Source organism: Mesocricetus auratus, unplaced genomic scaffold (genome assembly GCF_017639785.1).
Source record: "Mesocricetus auratus isolate SY011 unplaced genomic scaffold, BCM_Maur_2.0 Super-Scaffold_100018, whole genome shotgun sequence".
Taxonomy (NCBI): Eukaryota; Metazoa; Chordata; class Mammalia; order Rodentia; family Cricetidae; genus Mesocricetus; species Mesocricetus auratus.
Window position 1 is genome coordinate 20,727,106 of NW_024429199.1, and position 17,299 is coordinate 20,744,404.

A 17,299-nucleotide genomic window follows, 5' to 3' on the forward strand; every position below is an offset into this window, starting at 1 on the left:
AGTCTCTAAGTTACCTCAATTATGACAATGTTTACCAAGTTTTGATGTCTATGTTTCCATCATTCTATCTCCATTTGTGAGCTGCCACTCTTTCATAAGGCTGAGTTTACCTTTCCCAAGTTTGTATGCTGTACCGATGCATCCTCGATGCTTTAACAATAGTCCATAGCCCTATATTGTCTTCATTTTGATACTCAGATTGTTGCAGGCTTTGCCAGGGGGAGCTCCTTCAAGCTCCTGTGTTGCTTTGATACGTCTCATCAGCCTTTTGTTGCTTATTTACTTTTAAGTATCACAATGTTTTCCCAATCTGTCTTGTTCTTTTCCTAATGCAGATCTAGTCTACCTTTTCCTCAAAGATTTCCGGCTCCTTTTAGGGAAGTACAGCTTTTGGAAAACAAGGTTTTGTGTTAAGAGTGCAAGTGTGCTTACTCCTACTTGAGTATAAGTGCTTCTAGGTCATCTTGGAAGACAGGACTCAGGGAGTGGGTAAAGCATAAGAAAGAAAAGATAGGGAGACCCACATTTAACCACTACGTATATAAACATTGGAATTATAGACAGGTCATGTTCATACATGTAGAGACAGACAGACATATCTATATCCATTTATAATTACATGACTATCTTTGTCTCACTGGTTCATATGGCTATCTCTAATCCAGACTCATTGCATACTTCCCACTATCTTTTCTAACCACAAGATATCTCCCTCCCACTACTAACTATGTATATGTGTATTGATTTGTCCAATTGATAGTATGTATAAAAGATAATTAAGCAAGGTTGACTTACCTTTCATGAAGTGGTTATTGATTAAATTTTAATAGTTAGAGGTCTCTTTTGCCTTTAGTATGAAGGAAAATAATCCAGAGATTATGTTCAAAAGTAGCTTAATTTCTCAACTTCCCAGAGTAGTTCTTTGACTGATTTGACTTGTGAATTTCAGCTCCATTGGCGTGACATGCCACTGTGCTGTGCTAACAGCAAGCCTGGGAAAAATGCTTTGTTCTGCTTTGTCAGTACTTTCCAATGATGATTATGGCTTCAAAACTAAGATATATATTTTTTTCCAAGAAAAGAAAGTCTTTATAAATTCAGATTTTTTTCAGTGCTTTCATCAGAAAATGGTATTATTTTTTCTCAAGGGCTCCCCCCATACCAGAAAATGTGGATATTATCATATCATTTTTTATTACACATTTTTAATGCGGGTTGGCAATGCTGGTGCATGCCTTTAATCCCTTCATTCTGGAAGAAGAATACGGTGGATCTTTGTGAGTTCAAGTCCAACTTGATCTACAGATTAAGTCCCAGGACAGCCAGGGCTAAACAGACAAACCCTGTCTCAAAAAAACAAAACAACAACAACAACAAAAAAACCCAAACAAAAATCGAACCAAAACCAAAAAAAGAAGAAAAGAAAAAAGTTTACATGGAATCTTTAATGAAATTTCCACTTTTGAAATAAACTTGCCCTTCTGAGGTAAGTCCTATTTGGTCATAGTGTTATTTTGTTTGTTTGTTTGTTTTAATGTGATTTCTTCTGCTGATTTAAATTTTTATTGGTATCTCTAAGTTATATTTGATTTTTTTATTAGGGTCATCTGACTTCTGGCCTCTGAAATTTTGATATTGGTTTTCAGTTTCTCCTGTACAAAATGGGATCAGTTATGACACTCCCAGCAACAGAGTTGTCAGATCAATTGTGTGGGTGGCCTTGGAAGTGCTTTACAAACAGCAGGACAGGAGGCACACGCTCATTATTACAACAGAGCTAAGAGAAAAGTGAGCGACAGCATGGGTAATTAAAGCTGCCTCAGTCGAGAAGAAATAGACACTTGCAAATATTTCATGAAAGTTGTTTTATAGTTCAATTTTAATAAGTATTAAGGTTTGACTAAACCATGAAGTACATATTCTATGGGAAGGAAAGAACATAAGGATATTGAACCTTTGGTTGCAGAATTCTCTATGTTCCCAGAATGCTGCACTGTAGACAATTGGACACACACTGGTGTCTGCAAGTCTTTGGGGTGACAGTCGCATGTCGAGGTCAGAGAGGGCAGTGGCTTCACAAGCCGCAGAGCCTAACTTAGTTCCTGGCAGGAGCGCCTGCATGGTAAATATTTGGAGCGCATTCTGATGATAGGAAACATTAACAGCCAGCATGTTGTCTGATCCTCTTACCTTCATGCATTAGGTTATTTTAAAAAGCGTTGCTCATATGCAGGGTTTTACACAATGCTGTGTGCATTTCACACAATGCCATGTTTCCTATTCATTATTTCAACCATGTTTCTCCTTCAGTCAAACTACAGCTTCTTTTGATGAGTACAAAAGCCATTTGTTATTAAATATTGTTTTTCTGGACTTCCAGTGAGCTGACCCAATTTTTACCTTGATTTTGAATATATTTTCCGAAGTGAGACCAATCTTCTATTTTTCTCTTTTATATTTGTGCAATTTTTTTTTTGCATTGGTGCTTTGTGAAACTTGAAAATAAACTAGACTTCCTTTACCATTTTTGTATTCTTTTTGAGAATGTCATACATAAATATTGTATTTACATCATTCCTACTGCCGTGCTCGCTGCGCAGCCTGTGTCCGAGAATGTGGCGAGGGTGTCGGAATTGACGACACAGAGACCAGAAGGCTCCTCAAGAAGGCTCTCTTCTATTCCTACTCTGGCTGGTTATTATATACCCTAACACCAGAGGTGGAGGTGGGTGGGTCTGAAGAGGCAGATAGTCTTTGGGAAGGTGGAGGTCAGGGCAGTTCCATGGGCCAGCCCTTTTCAGGAACGTATTGCCCCGGGCATTGTATTGTTTTTAGTAAACATGTTTTTAGTAAACATTGTCTTACAGCTGCCTACTCCCAGGCCCATGGGAAAGTGGGTCTCTGCTCAAGGTCTGGTGTCCCCACACCTACTCCTATTTCTACCTACCTGTGCTCTATCCCCCACCAACTGCTTTAGTGCCCCAATTCCTCTCAATTTTGTGACCTCTTCTTCTATAATTATCACACACACACACACACTGAATTTAATGTAAACTTTTAAAATAAAATGATTTCATATGGGTTTTTCAGACATCCTTAGCATTATTCTCAGTCTCTTCCTCCCTGTTCCCCACATTCCCTCTTTGTTCTCCATAGTACCAGTATCCTACTGTCCCTCTCTGTAGGTTCTCCTGTCCTGCCCGACCCAATGATCCCTTTCTACTTTGCTGGTTTCTGCAGTTCCTCCAGATTATAGGCTCAGATCCAAAGGTTCAGAGCTAGGATCCATAAAAAAGGGAATGTAGTGTTTGTGTTTCTAGGTCAGGGTTACTACACACAGTATGGTATTTCCTAATTACATCCATTTACTTGTAGCTTTAATTTGTTTTTACAGCTAAATAGAATTCCATTGTTTATGTAATCCACATTTTCATTATCGATTCATTAATTGAAGGACATCTAAGTTGTTTCCAATTCCTAGCTACTGTGAATGGAGAGACAATGAACACAGTTGAGCATCTCTGTAGTAGGATGGTGAGTCCTCTGGGTATATGTCAAGGAGATGTATCGCTGAGTTATGTGGTAGACCTTATTTTAGCTTTTCGAGAATTCTCCACACTGATATTCAGAGTGGCTGCGACAATTTCCAATCCCACCAAGAGAGATTGAAGGTTCTCTTCTCGCTGAATACCCAGCAGCATTTGTTGTTGGTTTTTTGTTGATCGTGGCCCTTCTGATTGAGGTAAGATGAAACCTAAAGATAATTTTAATTTTCATTTCCCTGATTGCTAAGGATCTTGAACCACTTTTTGAGATATTTCTTAATCATCTTTCTTTTTTCTTTTTGAGAATTCTCTGTTCTCTGTTCAAATCCATAGTTTATTTTTTAATTGGTTCATTTATTTTCTTGATTCTTTGGGTTTGGGTTCTTTATTTGTTCTATCTGTGAATCCTTTATCAGACGTGTAGCTAACAACGATTCTTTCCCACTCAGAGGGCTTTGTCTTTAATCAGTTCATTGTTTCCTTTGCTATACAAGCTTTTTAGTTTTTATGGAGTCCAGTTTTTCAATTAAGTGACACTTAATTCCTTGGTGAATGGAAAAATCCTGTTTAGAAAACTCTGTCCTATTTCTGTGTCTGTAGGGCCTTGTCTATGCTTTCTTCTTAGCAGTTTCAGTCTTACATTGAGGTTTAGGACTTCTACCTATTTGGAGTTGATTTTGGAGATGGTTATAGGTATGGGCCTAATTTATTTCTTCTTTATGTGAACATGTAGCTTTCTCATCAATATTTGTTGAAGATGCTATCTTTCTTCCAGTATGTAATTTTTGGGATCTTTGTCAAATATGAGATGGTTGTAGTAACATGTACTCCCCTTAGGTCTCCTATCCTGCCTCATTGATCTACATGTCCATTTTTGTGCCAACACCATGCTGACTTTAGCATGTTGGCTCTTTTATATAACTTTATATCTGAATGTTAATCCCTCCAGCTCAGGGTCCCTTGTGCTTCCGTATAAATTTAAGTGTAACATGACTTAATAAAAGACACAGAGACCGACTTTGTGGTTCAACCTAAAGATTGGGAAGCAAAGCAGCCATGCTACTTTTATCTCTGAAAGGACTGAGACATTCCTATTCTCAATGTGGCTGGAGAATGAATCCCTGATATTGACTTCTAAAGACCCTGCTCCAGTCTTTTATACCCCTCTAGTGCTGGGGCTAAATGCAGGTAATCCCAGGTGCTGAGATCATCTTTGTGTGAGCTGTTTCTCTTTAGGATTGGATCAATCTTGTGTACATCTGAGTGGTCTTGGACTCACAGAGATCTGTTTACCTCTTAATCCTTAGTCCAAGGCTTAAAGGTGTGTACCACCACCGCCTAGTTTCTGGCTGCTGATGTGTGCCTGGCTTAAATGGGTTGTGTCTGACTTTGCTTTCTGAATCCTCAGGCAATCTTTAATTAATCATAAATGACCACATTTAAGGATGGATTTTTTTCTATTTCTGTGAAGAATGTCATGGGGATTTTGATTGGTATTGTATGCAATCTCTAAATTGCTTTTGCTAGGATGGTCATCTTCACCATATTAATTGTGTCAATCCATAAGCATGGGAGGTTTTCCCATTGTCTAGTATCTTTCTTAACCTCTATCTCTCTTTGAGAGTTAAAGCTTTCATTGTAGAGAACTTGCACATTCTTGCTTAGGTTTTATTCCAAGGTATGTAATTCTTTGGAGATAGATGTGAATGGGCGTATTTCTATGACCTCCTCAGCATGCTTGTTGTGGGTGTGTAGAAAGGATGATTTCTGCAAGTTGGCTTTGTATCTTGCCACTTGCCCTAAATTGTTGCTCATTTCTGGTTTTCTGGTAGTATTATGGGTATCATTTTCCATAATATCATGTAATCTACAAACAGGGATATTTGGCTTGTTTTCTGTATTTCTATTTCCTTACTTCAGCTAATGCTTCAAGAACTGTACAGAAATGGAGTAGAGATAGTTGATAGCCCTGTCTCATTTCTGGTTTTAATGAGATTGTATCGAATTTTTCTTCATTTTGAAAGATATTTGTAGGCCGAGTTTTTCATTGGGATCAGCAGTCGGTTCTGTCTCACCAGCCACTCCCAATTAATCACATTGAGACTTCTTATTGATCATGAAAGCTCAGCTGGGACAACTTAGGCTTGTTTTCAGCTAGCTCCTATAACTTAAATTAACCTATTTTTATTAATCTATGTGCTTCCCCGAGGCTCATTTACCTCATCTATATACTTTCCATGCTGCTGCTTCTGCGTCTGGCTGTGGAGTCCTGAGACTCCTCCCTTATTCTTCCCAGCATCCCCCTAGTCTGGCTCTCCCAACCACTCTCTTCCTGCCCAGCTATAGGCCAGTCAGCTCTTTATAAACCAAAGAGAGGAATGCATACTCACAGTGTACAAAGACTGTTCCACAGCAGGTATTGATTGTGGATTTATCACATACAGCCCTTATTTTATGTGATATAATAAAGTCCTACTCCCTCTCGTACTTTTATCATGAGTATGTTCAACTTTGTCAAAGGCATTTTCTGTATCAATTTTGGTGATGATGTGAATTTTGTCTTTAAGTCCGTTTATGTGGTACATTACATTTATTGACTTATATATGTGGAGCCATTCCCTCATCTCTAGGATGAAACCAACTTGGGTATGGTGGATGATCTTTTTCCCGTGTGTTTATATTCATCTTGCAAGAATTTTTTATCTCTGCTCATCAGGGATATTGGCCCACTGTTTTCTCTTTTCATTTTTACCTGATTTTGGTAATGCTGGCTTCACTAGGGAACTTCAAAGTGTTCCATCTGTTTCTATTTTTAAAAATAGTTTGAGGAGGATTGGTTGTAAATCTTTCAAAGTTTGGTAGAGTTCTGTGAATCTATCTCGCCCAAACTTTTCTTATTTGGAATGTTTTTATTACTGTTTCAATATACCTTTTCAGTTGTTAATCTCTTCTTGGTTCCAACTTTGGTGGCTTTGAGGAAGTTAGAAATTCCACTTCTTTAGGTTTCTTAACTTAATAGAGTCCAGCCTAGGTTTTGAAAGCATCCCCTTTAATGCTCTGAATTCTTTTGGCATCTGGTTTGATGCTTTCCTGTTTATGTCTGATTCTGTTAATTTGAGTTCTCTCTCTCTTGTGCATAAGTGGGCTAATAATATGCTAATCTTGTTTATCTTTCCACAGAACCAGCTCCTAGAGTCACTGATTCTTTTCTCTGTATTTATTTCATTAATTTCTGTTCTGATTTTTATTGTTCCTTCCTGTCAGTTGGGTTTGGGTTTGGTTTATTCTTGCTTATCCAAATTTTTGAGTTGCATTATTAAACCATTTATTTGTAATTTTTCTATTGTTTATGTTTGCTCTTGTGTTGTTGTTTTTTTAATATTTGTGCTTAGAGATACAAATTTTCCTCTTAGGATTGCTTTGTATTAAGTCTGTCCCAGAGGTTTATTGTGTTATGTTTTCATTTTCATTTCATTCTAGGGATGCATCGATTTCTTCTTGGATCTATTCATTGTTCTGGGTATGTTATTTAAGCCCATAAGTTTGTATGACTTCTATACTCCTTTACAACTCATGACAATGGAAATGTCAGATCTGGGAAGATCAGTTTCCTCTTTGTTATTTAGGGGTTGTAGTTAAAATCAGATTTTTGCTTTATAAATCAGATTTAGAATCATCAAGGCTGAATCCTTAGTTGATCATACGGAAGTTGGAATATGTGGGTTGGGGGAAATAGAACCGAACCTATTTATGGTAGACTCTGTGACTCAAGTTGACCACCATTCTCAAAAGGCTCACACTGCTTCCAACTATTTTATGCTCATCACTTTCTTATCTAATTTCCTTATGCTCTCTCCACATCTGAATGACATCCTTTACACATGCCACTTAGTTAAATCTAGAAGCATGTAGGCCTGTGTTTCCAATTCTCTTTCAGCCATGGTGCTCTACAGAATTTTCTCTCCTACATTTTTTACTTGTAGGCTCTATTTAAATGCTTGTTGATGTTTCTCAAGATTTCTTCCATAGTTTAAAATACCATCTATATTTTCCATCCCCACTCCCTGTGATGAATTTTGAGTGCACTTCTCGATGCTTTTTTATGTCATTAATTTTTCTCTTAAGTCATATTTATACCACTAAATATCTTGTGTACTTATCTTTTTATAGAAATGACTGAATTTTTCACTTCCATGATTTCTAAATTTATGTATATAGAAATACTCTCTCTCTCTCTCTCTCTCTACACACACACACACACACACACACACAGAGCTGCTTTTATATGATTACCAACTGTTCTCATTGCAAATATTAATATTCCTGTTGAAGGAAAGTATGAATATTTATATATTTGTTTTAAATTGCTAGATTTTTCTCTCTCTGTCGTTGAAATTATTTCCCATTTTAAATGTTCTTTCTTTCACAGGGTCATACTTTCCCAATTGACTTGTGATTTTGAGAGATCTGCGATGTGTATCTCATGCTGTCTTCTGACGTATGACACTATATCTCCCTCGAACTCCCTGTCCAGGTGTTCTGGAGGAGTTCTGCAGTAGCAGCAAAAAAGACAGAGGAACTCACCAGTGAGACTGAAGCCCAAACAGGCAAAAAAAAAAAAAAAAAAAAAAAAAAAAAAGGATTCTTTCTGCTCCCTGCTCCCTTTTATCTGGGCCCCTAGCAGAAGGCATCACCCACATGAGAGAGGGCCTCCCCACATCAATTAAGGCACTCCAGACAATCCCCTCAGACATGCCCACAGACCAACCTGATGTAGACAATCCCTCAACGAGGCTCTCTTCCCACATAATTCTAGGTTGTATCAAGTTGACAATTAAAACTAACCATTGCACACAGCTTCACTTGAGAGGGTTTTGAAAAAAGAGCTCCCCAGGCTGCTGGGCGGAAATAGGAGGTGGTGTGGGGTAGGGTGGGGTGGGGGCACAGAAGGTGTCTCCAACCCTCATGGCATTGAAACCACAGAGTAAAACTCAGTGCTGAAAGTCACCGTGATCCTAGGTCTAGGAGAGCAGCGCTTATGCAGGAAAGCGGAGCTAACTTCTGTTCCCACACGTTTCCTCGACTGTGATAACCTGGATACTGAAGGTGAGCTATGCAGAGTCCTTCTAGGCTGTGAAAGCCGTGTCAGTTGATCCAGGGACAGGGGTGGGGTGGGGCGAGGTGATAAAGGGTGAAGAAAGACGGCTTAGAGTTCAAGAGGACAGAAATCCTTTTCAAGGTTAAAATCACTAGCAGCTGATTGTTATTTTCTGTTTTGAAAATCAGGGTCAACACTTTTTCACATGAAAATCCAGTCATGAAAGAAAAAAAAATCAGCTTTCAATCACCGATCCAACCCGGAAGTCACCACAATGTTGTGTATTACTGGATGTCGCCACAACACTCCACAGCCCTGCTTCCTCTTTAGATGAAAACCGTCACACAGTAACAAACTGGGATGCATTTGCTTTATAGTTGCTGAACAACTGGGAATATTCACACAGAAGAAAGTACACATAGAAGAAACATCAGGTGAGTAAGTAAGAAATAACAAATAGGAAAAATACAAGTTTATTGTCTTTTATTAAAAATGTACAACATTCTCAAATGTTTTCTGGGGCCTTTGTGTGGACAGTAGGAGCTTCCTGGAGAGGAGTCCAGTGGACTCTGCATGAAGCCATCTCTCCTCCACTGACAATTCTTCTGTATGACACGTCTGCCGTGCCTTGGCTGTGTTTGAATGTTCCCGGGTATTCGGGCTCTAATGCTTTTAGAACATCATCTTCAGGAAGCACATTTATTTTTTCCTTGGGATGTTTGATGACAACAACAGAAGTACCTCATAAACCCATCTGCCGTCACTCTTACAGGACAGTCTCTACAGTTTCCGTGTCTCTAAAGAGCATGAGATGAAAAGGGTTCAGTTCTGTCAGTGAGGTAAATCTGTGTACGGAGCCCATGAAGCTTAAGATGGGATCCCAGGACAGCCAGGAAAGGAACAAACAACCTTCCTGTATATTTTGTTATTATCAGGAAACTTCTTTAACAACAGTTCTGTTAAGTAGAAAGTAATTAAAGGACCTTGTGTGGGGGATTACACTATAAATACATACATTTTACATTAGAAAAGACATTCAAAGGTATCCTTGTATTGCTAGCATATCTTTCCTGAAATCATGTGTCAAACACCAGGAGGGATTCTGCCCACTTATAACAATGGGATACCAGAGAAGTCATGAAATGAGGATGGCCTTTGCCCCCTGCGAGATTGTGTGTAGTATAAGGCAAGCAGATACTTAGTTGATTTGTTTGAAATATACATGTTTTTTGCACTAAAATATGCATTCTGGTTTATTTTTATTTTTTTGTGCATCAAGGACTGTCACGGAGTCATTTTAGCAAAGGAAAAAGGAAAACCATTATTCTTGGGAATCAGCAAGATTAACACGATGGTGATTACCTGAGCAGGCAGAGTTCTAATCCTAGAAATAAACACGACAATTAAGCTGAGCTGCAGAACAATGAGATATTAAGATTGGAGTCTGGAGAGATTGCTGTTCTGATTTAGTAGTGGAACGTAATTCTTATTATATTAAAAAGTACTTAATCAACCAAATCTTTCTTAATTAACAAATTTATTTAGGCACTTTCACTGTTTCTATAAATTTCCTACACGAGTGTGCATTTTGGAAGCTCATACTCCACCCTCAGAGTCTTCAGGGATGGTTGGGTCGCTACATTTCTCCTGAAGCAGGATTGAATTTTGTTAGGTCCCTGACAAGTCACTTTCCTGCATGCTGCCAATGGAGTTTTAATTAGGAGACAAATATCATCATTGGGGGGCTTTCACAGCTACCATATGCTGGGATCATTAAGGATTAAAAAAACAAAACCCTTCACTTCAGGTTTTAATTTGTTTTTAGATTTACTTATTTTATTTTATGTTGCATGACATATACATACATCATGTCCATGTAGTGCCTGGGGAGGTCATAAAAAGGCCCCAGATGCACTGTCACTGGCATTACAGAGGTTGTGAGCCACTGTGTGGGTACTGGGAACCAAGCCTGGGTCTTCTGCAAGAGCCGCAAGGGCTCTTTAATGCTGATCCATCTCTCCAGACTCAAGAGTCATTTAACGGGCTTCATTCCTCTTCCCTCCTTTTAAAAATTTAAAGATTATGTATGGTTCAGGTCCCTGTTCAAGCATCAGCTGGGTGTGGTCGCTCATGCCTTTGATCCCAGCACTTGGGAGGCAGAGGCAGGTGAAGGTGGATCTCTGTGAGTCTGAGGCCACCCTGATCTACAAAGAAAGTTTCAAGACAGCTAGGGTTGGTATACAGAGAAACCCTGTCTCAAAAGACAAAACCTTGCTACATGTGTATGGGCATTTTGTTTGCATGTGTGTGTGCCACTTATGTGCCTGGTGCCTGTGAAGATCAGGGGAGGGCATCCAATCCCCTGGACCTGGAGTTAAAAAAGGATTGTGAGCTGCCAAGTAGGTGCTGAATTTTGAACCCATGTCTTCTGGAAGGTCAGCCAGTGCTCTTACCCATCTCTCCAGCTATTTCCATGATCAAATGTTGTAGAAGAAATTAGCAGGAAGAATGGGAAAATGAATGGAAGTCAAAAGCTTATGGGAATACAGAGAAACTAAGAAGCAAAAGAGGCAATAGTTTGACGTGTTCACAGGTTCAGGGAGAGTTAATTTTCTAAGCCAGTAACTAGCCATCACAACACAGGCTACAGAAGGTCATCTGAAATATATAAAGTTAGAGCAGCATTTCTGAGTGAAAGAATGTTTTTATAAAAATGAATTTTCAGGGTTAAGAAAAAGACTTACCAGAGAGCATTCTAAAAGATGGTTTTGTTTCTTTTTTTTTTTTTTTTTGCCCCAAATGCATGTTTGTGTATGTGTGGAGGTAGGTTGGGGGTGTGTTCCTTCCCTGTCTCTCTTTGTGTGCATAAGTTTCAGTTGTAATCATGGTGCACTTCTTTTACATCAAGAGATATTTTAACTCTATTAACAGCAGTACATGTGCCAGGTGGTGATGAGGCACACCTATGATCCTTAGGAGTGACAGGCAGAGGCAGGCAGATCTCTATGAGTTTGAGGCCAGCCTGGTCTACAGATCGAGTTCCAGGTCAGCCAGGGCTGTACAGAGAAACCCTGTCTCGAAAACCAAAAAACAACAACCAAAAAGTGGTAAATGCTAAAGACAGCTAAACAAGTCAATTCATCTCAATTTAAATCCAGTTCAATAAGAGCATACTGAATGGCAATGATGGAATTAATGTAGAGCTGACAACACAAAGGTGTACACAGTTAAAAGCAGGCTCCAAACCGTGGAGACCCTTCTCACCCAGAATGCGGCCCACAGAACCATAGCACTAGCTAGCATTTTATGAGTATTTCTACAGATATAGAATCTTGGGCTCCAGCCCATCCTTTCTGAGGCACAGTCTGCGATGGTACAAGATCCTCAGGTAAATTAAATGTATGTTCATTTGTAGAAGTACTATAAGACCAAAGTCTGGTGACAGAAATAGAAACTGATGTTAATTTCAGAAGTGTTCTAGCCTAGAATAAATACTGTGCTTCAATAATGGAATCTAATTTTGGCGTAGAGATTTGCAGCAATTTCAAGTCTACCCTCTTCTGTAAGTGCTTTCCATCTAACTATGCTAGAAAAAAAACAGTGCACAGGGTATATTACACTTAAAATTCTCTCAACTAGTAACAGATTAGTGTAGCAGAGCCATGGGAAGGTTACTTGGAATCCATGAAATTAGCATGACAGCATCTGTGGGGAAATTGTTGACTTGTTCACATAGTGTGTGAAAGACTATGACGTGCTGAGACAAATATGTTCTGCTGAAGTCTGAGAGTCAAATAATTCTTTTTTAAGAAATCGTTTTATTTATATGTGTGTATGTACCTTAATATGTGTTGTGCAGTGTAACGTGTAGTCTTCCCGCCCTCTGCCTGGTTTCTACAGCTGTCTCAGCCCCCAAATAACACACAAAACACTATATTAATTATGAAGCTGTTGGCCGTTTGCTTGGTTTCTTATCAGCTAACTCTGACTTAATTATCAACCCATAACTGCTAATCTGAGTATTTCCATGTGGTCTTCTTTTATGGGAAAAAGTGTTCAGACCTTTTACTCCTCTGGTGTCCTACATCCTGACTGACTGTGCCTCTGTTTCCCAGAATCCTCGTAGATTCCTAGTCCCACCTATCTTGTTTCCCTATTGGCCAACAGTGCTTTATTTAATCAACCAATAAGACAACATATACACAGAAGGACTTCCCTTATCAGTGCATCATATGTTTGCAAGTTCCCATAGAGCCTGCAAGAGGCTATCAGCTTCCCTGGAACTGGAGTTCCAGGAAGTTGTCATCTGTTTGACATGGGTGCTGGGAATTGAATCTTGGCCCTCTTCAAGAACACAACATTTTCTTCAGTACTGAGCCATCTCTCCAGCCCCAAGACACGACAAATATTCTTAAATATTGAACATTTTTCTTTAACAACAACATTAACATTCTTCAGAACTGTTATTCCATGGAACACATTTTTCAGAAACGTCACATTTTAGAAGTTTTGCAAAATTTTGCTCATGAATTTTTTACTAGGTTCATTCTGCTCTCCATTAACTTCTGTGCTTTTTATAGTTATAAGGTATACTGAGTGATTCATTCTGGGACACAGCTCTGACATAATATTTATAGCATAGTGATTCCAAGGTAAATGAATCCAGTTGTACTGTTAAAAATTATCCAGATCTGGATAGATAAAGTTGTCTTTGAACAAACAGTATGCTAAAATCTGGCCTCCGCATATCATTGAAATTAAGCCGGAAACTGCAAGTAAAAAAAGGAAGTTCTGGTTAACTGCCAGTAATGAATAATTCATTGGTAAGAGTATGAATAAGAACAATTGCCATCACTAAAATAATGTTCCTGAAACTGACATAGCATTTGCAATGAAGTCATTTACAGAATCAGTGAAGAGAGAGTAGCATATATTCTGGGGCTGGTAAATCATTGAAATTTAGAACTTTCTTCGGGGAATAGGCACAAATCAATAGAAAGGAGCCCTTAAAACTCCGCAGTTCTGAGACGGGATGTCAGAGCTCTTGCCATATAATTCACAATTCCTAATTCTTTCAGTCTTTCTGCCTGCTGTGTGCTTGTGTTGTTACTGTTTTCTTGTTGTTTTAGACAGGGTCATGCTATGCAGCCCACGATAGACTCAACAATCCCCATTCCTCTGTCTCAGGGGTGCAACATTTGAGATGTGTTTTACCAGACCTGGCTGATAATTTTGTTTTGTGATATTACTGTTACTGCCTATATTGCTACTATGCAACACATGCACATACACACACACATGTGAGTATAAGTGATCTTTTTAATAGTGGTAGAAAACAATCCACATCAACTTTAAATATGGGAAGAGTTTTTAAAGCCAGAATTCAACCTATCTGTGCTATTTGGTTTAATGAAAACAGTTTTAGTTCTTGTTTCATTTGCCCGGTGATTCTTGTTTGCTTTAAAATATAGATCCAACCACTATTGATCCAATTATAGAGTTCTCATAAATCTGCTGCTCCCGCTATGCCAGTAACAGCACAGTGCCTGTGACAGGTAAGGTGCCCTGAGTAGTAGCCGAGAGGATTACTGGCTTCCTCACACAGAGACACAGATCCAGTGAAAGACTCATTCAGTGACAACCTACCCAAGATACCTAGCCATTTTAGTCAGCTATCTACATTTCTCCTTAAAGGAAAGCGAAGATGACAGTGCCAGGTGTCATACTGTGACTGCTGTCTGAACCATCCCAGTTATTAAAACAACCCCAGATATTAACACTGAAATCCCTTTAACAGTTTATTATGTCCAAAAGTCCACTTTCTCTGGCACTGAGTTAGCATTCTCTGTGTGCAGGAGACGGCCAGGGCCTGGTGCAGTAGACTGTGTGTTGTAGATGCAGTCAGAAGGAAATCATTGCTTTCACAGTGTTAGTTTCCTATTCTGGGGATAATACACAGGCCTGGCAAGCACTCCACAGTTGTGTGCATCCCTAAACTCTAGGTATAGCCCCCCATCCCCATCCCTTTTGTTCATTTCAGCACCTGTTTTTTGAAACTTAGTAAAATTTACATCTTTGAAAGACTTGTGTCAGATAAAACCTCAGTACTTTTTCTATGTGTTATCTGAAGTACTAAATGATACTGCAAAAAAGTAGAAAGTTAAGACTTTAGCCTTATGGATATGAAAATAAGTAGTGAATACAGATAATACCGGCTGGCACTAGAGATAATTCACTGTTGTTGACAACAGTTGGCTGAAGTGAAAGAAAGAGCTTGACTCCTTTTTGTTTTTTCTTATTTTCTAAAGATTCATTTATTTTTATTTCATGTGTGTGGGTCTTTTGCCTACATATATGTCCTGCACCACATGCTTATGGTGCGCACAGAGGCCAGAGGAAGGCATTGGAGCATCTGAAACTGGAGTTACAGATGATCGGGAGCTGTCACGTGGGTGCTGGGAACTGGACTCAAGTCCTCTGCAAGAGCAGCCAATGTTCTTAGCCACCAGTGTGAAAGCAAGTATTGAATACCAATAATACCGGCACTAGAGATATTCAGTGGCCATCTTGCCGGCCCATTGGTTTACTTTCTTACTACACACATGATCAGTGAATTCAGTTTCCTGTGTGAGCAGCAAAAATAGTTGTAACGTCCCCATCACCTCCTATACTATCGTGGAAATGACAATGTCTTTTTTTTTAAGAGAACAGAGTGTATCAAAAATAAATGTCCAGGGTTTGATTATGTATAACCTTGGAATGATACTTATTGAGGAGACCACAACAAAATTATCTTCATTCTCCCCCTTTATGTATAAGTATATAATTATATAAATATTTACATGAAAGTGAAGTATCATGTGACATAATCGTAGTAAGACATTTAATATTTGTAATAGTATACAAAATGATTATTTTTAAACTCTCCAAGAGTTAAGATTCAACAGCTTCCCTTAAAATACACTGAAATATGTTCCCGATTTGAAACACAAATGCACTGGCTACACTGAGGGAAAATCTCTGGTACTTCTTGTCATCTCATTAATTCTCTCCATATTTATACAACAAATACATATTAGCACTATTATGGGTCAGGTATCCTGCTGGGGGTTGTATCCTGAATATGCTATAAATAGCCCTTAAAAGTTGTTTCAAATACTTGAAAATAAATAAATAAAGGCATCCTATAATTTTCTTGTCAAAAGTGAAAACAGAAATGTGCTATTTTTCAACCAAGCCTTGTTTCCCAGGTATAATCTTGGATGTTTTGTCATTTGACTAGATGAGGAAAAACAGTTCCAGAGATGGGGGAGGCCTCCCACAGCAGCTGATTCCAATGACCATCCTACCTTCCGTTTGGCTTTCCTGAGCAATGGGCAATGCTGGAGGTAGCTGCCTACATACATTCTGTCGTTCTGCTCTCTCTCCTGTGCATCCTCAGAGAGCTCTCTGCAGGATAGTCCCAGGTATCTACGTGAAGGGGCCTTTGGTGGTGGTCTGTGGCTCACAAAAATTGTGCTACGTATAGGACTCACTGTGTGGATGCAGAAACTCACTCATCTTACTGCATAAGCTTCATTTGCCACATTTGAAAAATTAGAATGTAATACCCCACAGAACTGTAGTAAAGGTTAGTGAGATACATACAAAGGTCCTGGCTTATATTAAGTAATCAATAAACCTAAATATTTTAATTCTGTGTGAGCCATTAACACTGAGTAGCAATACCAGAATATGTTTGGGTTTGCCTGCTGTTTGCAAAACAGATTGAAACTATTAGACAAGATTATCGCCAAATCAAGAAGAATAATATTTCTTACCAATTACATAATCTTTGTATTTGGAAGCCAAATACAACAGATTTATAAGTAAATAGTTTCCATACTTGACAAACACTGAAATCTGTTTAGTGATGCCTGGCTTCGCTTTATGTGGTCGCTTATTAATATAAACAAATGGTGGAGCTGCGACACCACTTCTCCTTCCTGACTTTCTGATCATTCCATAATATAATTAAGAAAGAAAACTGACACCAACTGTCTCATTTCCTGCACATTTGCTGCTTAACTTGGTTTTCCTACTTAAGATTTCTAGGGGATCCGACTCCAAGACACTCAGATTTCAGATTCATTTGTTTAGAACTAAGGAGGACTAAATGTGGGCAGCTTTGGTTTTAAGTTAGGTGTTGCGTAATTAATTTAAAAAGGCTCGGAATGTTCTGGATTTGAACTTCTGTGGGCCAGCAATGCTCATGCTGCCTGGCCTGATGCCACCCTATCTAGACCAGCTGTACTTCATGTAGGTCGTCAGGATCGCTAGGAATGAATTCTGCTCTAGGCCGATTCACTTCCACTTCTTACATCACTCTTATGTTGTTTAGTACATAAAGGGAAATTTACAGAATTCCTTCATAGGTTCGAATTATATCAAAAAGAGAAGCAGAGTATAGGTGTGTGTGTGTGTGATCTATTTTTAGACTCAAACATATGCTAACAATGCAGCATATATGGTGTAGATTATATGTGGGCTGTCCTGTTCTGGGAGTAGGTATGAGCCAGAAAAGATAACCAGTAGATTCTATCCTTAACAATACTGTATTGTTTTTATTATTTAGACATCATCATTATTAACTTGAAAAAATGTAATAAAATTTATG